Source organism: Quercus suber, unplaced genomic scaffold (assembly GCF_002906115.3).
Source record: "Quercus suber isolate HL8 unplaced genomic scaffold, Cork oak 2.0 scaffold_1061, whole genome shotgun sequence".
NCBI lineage: Eukaryota > Viridiplantae > Streptophyta > Magnoliopsida > Fagales > Fagaceae > Quercus > Quercus suber.
In genome coordinates, this window is record NW_027070469.1 from 31,783 (window position 1) to 38,444 (window position 6,662).

A 6,662-nucleotide genomic window follows, 5' to 3' on the forward strand; every position below is an offset into this window, starting at 1 on the left:
AAAACAAGCTTGTCACATGTAAGAATACCATGTATTTAGTCCCAAAATTTTGGGGATCAACTATGAATTATCGACAAAAAAATTATATATGCCACATAAAAATTAATAAGTTATACCTAACAAGAAACTTGGATTATGAAATTATTAAATCCCAATAGCTTCTACTATCACAATTCAAACATCTTCTTTCTTTAATATATATATATATATATTTTTGGGTATGATTACATTATTTTAGTTGTCTGCTTTTACAACTTGTAGCAATATGATGCGTTAATCTTTGAAGTCATGGAAGAAGTGGTGCACAATTAGGAAAGTGGTACAATCACGGGCCAATTTTTTATTTGTTTCAAGAAATTCCTTTCATGACAATTTCAAAGGATGATATGCAAAAACAAACATAAGGAAGAAATAAAAAATAAAAGATAGTTTATTGGAAGTAAATGGTTAATATACTCAAAAAAAAGAAAAGGTAAATGGTTAATTAATAAGACATTCTCTAGATAAATTTAAAGGTTAGTGGGGGAATATACCTTTTTATTTATTTTTAACCTTAACAGGAAATAGACCTTGTTTGATTGAATTAGTCATAACCCGGATTTATAGGGTTGAAAATTTAGCAAGCCCTTACTGATCCAAATTGCACCTGCACAAGAGGAACAACAATTTTGCAGGTGGATTGGTAAATCTGAAAATTTGGTTGTTTGAGAATTTTCCTTTTAATTCACTTGGGTTCTAGTTTCCACTAATATGAAATTTATCATGTACTAGTTTTATTTTATTTTTGAACAAAATGTACTAGCTTGTTATTATTATTATTTTTTTGAGAGAATTTCAATTTATGGCTTTCACTTCTAATAATAACTCTTTATTATTAGACCAAGACACTTACTAGCTTTTGGTGTAGGCAGGATTGAACTCCAAATTTTTTATTCAACTATCAGAGACTTTACCAATTGAGCAATTGGAATTCATAGCTTGTTAATAATTTCTATTAATTCTACATCAAATGATATAAATAATTTCAATTGTTTAAGTAGTTTGTTCTTTTCTCTTTGCAAGGTGAAATTGACGCAATTTTAACCGGAGTTCTAGATTTCCTTAACTGAAAAATTCCAAGTTATGATTTTCTATTTGTTGAGTGAGCTTTTTAGCAAGAGAATTTGGTAGTTTTTTTTTTTTTTTGGTTTGATAGTAGAGGAGGGAAAATTTGAACACCATACATCTCCGATGAGAACTTTAGAAAGTGTTAATTGAATTATAAGACTCTTTATTACAATTTGATGGTCAATTGTATTAGAAGATATGGAAATTTTGAGGCTCATGAATCAAGGCAATGAGTGCTTCAAGGTAGGTGTAGGGGGACTCACTTAATCGTAGACCAATTCCCTACAAGTCTGCAGCTCTTGTTAGAGATTTTGTGTGTGTGTGTGTGTGTGTGTGTTTGATGGTTAATTGTATTAGAAGATGTGGAAATTTTGAGGCTCATGAATCAAGGCAATGAGTGCTTCAAGGTAGGTGTAGGGGGACTCACTTAATCGTAGACCAATTCCCTACAAGTCTGCAGCTCTTGTTAGAGATTTGTGTGTGTGTGTGTGTGTGTGTGTGGGGGGGGGGGGGGGGGGAGATAAACCTTGTTAGAGCTCTTGTAGCTTATTATTGTAACTTTTTTTTTAAAATATTATTATCTTTTCAAGTAAATAAGAAAAAAATTTCTTGGTTCTAAGCTATTATTAGAGTGGTTTCTCATGTACCAATTGTGGTGTTACTTTTAACTGCCTCTAGTGGGGGTGTTCACCAAACTGCATAAATTGAATATACTGCAAAAACCGTACCAAAACCACTCACAAAATGATATAACCGCACCGCATCGTAAGTAACAGTGCACCACATTGTACAATGCAGTTTGCAGTTTTATAATAAGAAAACCGCACAAACTGTACCGCCCCGCACCGCACTCTCTCTATATATTAATATATTTATTTATTTTTAATATTAAATATATTATTAATAGCTTAATAACCCTAGTTAAAAAAAAAAAAAAAAGGTTTTGATAACCCTATCAAGTGTTGACTAGAAAAGCTAGCCCAAAATAAAGAAAAACTAGTTCAATAGTTTAAAACTTGGCCAAAAACAAAGGGAAAAAAAAATAGTTTTGGGTTGGGTAGGAAAAACCAAAAATTTGAAAAATATACTGACTTTATACCATTCAAACCACATCTTATACATAGCACCGTACTTGTGACTGCAAAAATGAGGTGCGGTACAGTTATGGTTTTCTCTAAACTCTAAACCGCACCATACTGCACATGTGACCACAAAAATAAGGTGTGGTACAGTTATGATTTTATCTAAACCGTACCACAAAATGCGGTGCTAAAAATGGCCCAAAATCACATCGCACCGCACTATGAACACCCTCTAGTATTGATTTTTAGTTGGGCTGTAATCCTTTTCCCCAATTTCTATGCTAACATACTATTAGTGCCAAGCATCATGTTATTCACTTATTTGACAAACATATTATACAATCAAGCATTAATTTTGTGTTTAGAATTAGAACCTTCTCAGATGAGTCTTCTTTGTATTAAACACGGGGCCCATTCTTGATTTGAAAAGAAAAAAAAAAGGGGGTCCATTAGGTCTAATATAATCTTGAATTCTCCATAGTAATCCTCATAAAGAATGAATGGTAGTTTCAAACTTCAAATAGAAGGAAAGTACGTTAAAGTGGTAGAACTAATAATGTTTCCATATAGTCAGAAAAGCAAAATTCTCATATTCGGGCCAAGATTTCAAGGGTTACTAAAGCAAATCATATGCTAAGGGTTCCACATAAAAGTAATGATCCTTATTAGGCCTTATTTTGGCAATGGTATTTTATTTTTCTTAAACTAGTACTATTACCTTGAATTTATGCATGTCACAGTGTCACAGAATAGAAATTTATAAATTATCAGTTAAAAAAAAATGAGTGTAACGTGAAGGTTGGCTATATTCCAATAAGCAAGTGGCGGTGGTTGGGGGTGGTAAAAAAACATGATAGTAGAAAAGTTGAACGATGACTGAAATGACTTGAGTTTGCAAAATTCGGATTAACTGTCAAATCATAAATCTAAAGGTAAAAAAAAGTTTAGAATCTATTCTCCTTTTGCAATCCAATTCAACATGTCAATATTATTCTTATCTACTTTTGAAATTTAGAGCAGTTGCATTTTTTGAAACTTCTATTGGTTACATTATTTTAGACGGGGTTGAGTCGAGCAGATGAAAAAGCCCAGACCAATCCTGAACAAGTAGAATAAGTTAGTGGCCGGGCCCAATCCAAGCCCAATTGAGATGACCCATTATAGTCTATACAAGTTTATAATTGGCCCTTCAAAACCACTGTATTGTGGTATGGTAGAATAGGCAAACATGCAGACACTTGTTTTTAATTATTTTTATTTTTATTTTTAAAGCTGTCCCTATTACAAATTTACAATAAAAATAAAATAAAAGGAAGAAAAATAAAGTAAACTGAGGCTAATTTCAATTTTCAAAGAATCAGAGGCAAAAGAAAAAAAATGTAATGATTTATATAAATGTAATCATGTGGCACTCTGATTAAGATATCAGATATTCTGTATTGAATTTTAGACCTATACAACTTGTCATACTCATAAATCTATAAAACTTAAGTTAAAGAGTTTTGTAACTCAACTAAAGTTGTTTTAATTAACATCTAGAATTTAAATAGGTCTTATTCATGTAATTATCAAATTATTATTATTAATTTTTTTTATTAAAAAAAAAAAAACCTCTAGGTATGGAGGCACAATGTATATGTCCAACGCTGGAGTTCATTCATTCTAGTTCCATTCATTTTCCCATCCCACTCAGTCCTACTATCATGTTACCAACAAAAAAGAAAACAAAAGAAAAAATTGAGGCCTTGATTTCCTAGAATTGTGATCAATCCTAAATCCTAATAATCCATCACCTTATTAAAAAGAAAAGAAAACAAAACAAAACCATAGAGTTAAAAAAAGAGGATAATTAGTAATTACAATAAATCATCTCTCCCAAAAGAGCAACCATTACTAAAGCTCTAGGAGGGAAAATTTCCTATACAACTACAAACAGAGTCGAGCACCAGATAAATACAATTGTTTAGATAACATATATGTATGTATGTACATACATCAGTACTTTATGGTGCAGCAAAAGCATCGTCAATCCACTTCTTCTCATGGATCGAGACGGCCTTCTCAGGTTTTGCCGAGAAGGCAGAGCTAACCAGAGCTTGAACCATGGCCTTCCACTTGTTCACACGCTTGCGTTGTCGAATACGACGGAGAACCACTTCTTTGTCCAGGGTTTGGGTCGAGTCTGTAGGCTTTATGTAGAGGTGGCTTGTCACAAGGTTATTGGTTTCTGGGACTTCTTGTTCTTCATCTACATAGTAGTTGTTGTTGGTGGTGGTGGCGGTGGTGGTGATGTTCTCAGTGGGTTGGAATTTGGATAACATGGAAAACATTTTTGGAAAGTTCTAAGGTAAAGAATAGGATTGAGAGATAACCTAGGCAGATGTAAGGGTCTTATGTGGGTGTGGGGTGGCTTTTATAGAGGAAAATATTTACACACACTATTGGAATTGGCAATGATGGTCAAGGTTCTGGCTCTGGAAACAGAGATTCCCGTAAAAGATTTTGGCTTAAAATTTTCAGAGGTGAAAAGGGTTTGGTCGGTGGGTTGAGATTCGAGGCAATGTTTTGGGAGATGGAAAAATCACCTTCAAAATCCATAGTTTGTGAGAAGGTCGGTTTTCGAGGTTAAAAAAAATGCCCTTAAAAAAATGGGTGTATTTCTTGCATTTGTCACTTTATTGTGCTTAATAGTAATAAAAAAAAACTGCTTAATGTCTAATGACTCACTTCTAGCTCTAGGAATTAGATTCAGCTGAATATGATCACTCTTTTTTTGATACTCGAATATGATCTTTGCTATATATATATTCTAATCAAATGTACAGTAGTTAGATTCGAATATGATCACTATTTTTAGACCAACGAAATTTTTAAATGGAAGCTAAATGTAACTTTTATAAATTGAAACTTTTAAATTTTACTGTTCTAAAAAAAGACTTTAAAATTTTACTATATATATATATATTAAGGGAGTCAATTTTCCATCAATTTTGTACCAAAGAGGTAGAGACCATTTCTATTTAGTTAAGAGAGCAAAATGTTTCAATACTGATTGATATCAATGTATCATTTTAGAGCTACCATTATTGATATACTTATATAATTAAGGAATATTATAAACACTTAACGAAAGGTGGTATTGTCCACAAAATATAATAATTCAAGAGAAAACAAGAATTTCATCATGTGTTTGTCATAAAATTGAAGAGGGATTTTCATTTCTACAAAACCTTGGGTTTACTTTCATTTTCTTATACTTGAATGGAGGTTGTTGAATTTTACCCTAGGAAAGGGACAATAACCATATATTTACACATAATTTTTTTCATCATAACCTTAAATTATAATGAAAATAATATTAATGTGTATTATTTTTCAATAGATGTGTTAAAAAGAAAAATCAAATAAGTAGCAAAAAAAAAAAAATCACAAATTAGTGAGGAATTAGGGTCCCATTTTTCAATTGCCGTTGGAGATGGGTCCAAAGTCCAAACTTCTAACTGAAGAGAAAAAGAAAGAGAGAATAATAAACGGGCCTTAGCCCAACGAGCTCAATTGCAACATCTAGTACTGTTGGATCAAGGAATTAAAGTTGAGATTTGTGGTTTATTCCTTTGAACCAATGGGCCTTAGCCCAATGAAGTCAATACAAAATTGTGGGCCTACCATTCCCTTTAAATTACTCCATTGGTCCTATTTTGTTAGTCATTTCAAATTTGGGATCTTTGGGTCTGTTTGAAATCTACTTATTTTTTTGAAATTAAATTTTTTTTTGCTGAAAGTACTATACATAAAGGTAAAAGTTAACTGAAATAGTATAGTAGGATTTATAAATAGTACCAAAAAGTGCAGTGAGACTCATGAATAATAGCAAAAATAAAATAAGTTCACAAAAATAATTTTTACCAAATGAACATTTCATGTCTCAGAAGGTGTTTCTTTCGCACACTGTTTTATACACCGTGTGAAAGAGTTTTTCCCCACTTTTTTAAAAATTTTATTACTGTCAATAAATGCAATATATAATAATATAACTTTTGGTCTTACTCTCAAGTTTAAACTTTAAATTAATACATTCTAAAAAAAAAAAAAAAAAATTTAATAGTAATATTCCCTTAATTGTGAGTACATATAACATGAGGAGAGCTTTGCTATGCAGTTCATGAAGGAGGTGTCCTGCCATTTATGAAGACATGTTTCGGTTGTTGGATATATTTCAACAATTTACTTTTGTTATTAACTAAAAGAAACAACATACAAATCTAAATACAAGCAATAACACAAATAGATGTGATAGACAAAAGCAATAAATAAATTTTGTATATATAAGAAGAAATCTGCAAATAATTAAAACTCACAAACCAAATACGTGAATGATGAATGATTCAGATCAAGTCTTGTGTTTGACATAATCTCCTTAAAGCAGATTTCGCCCCTCACATGACCTGTGGTGCTTTGAGACTCATAGACGTC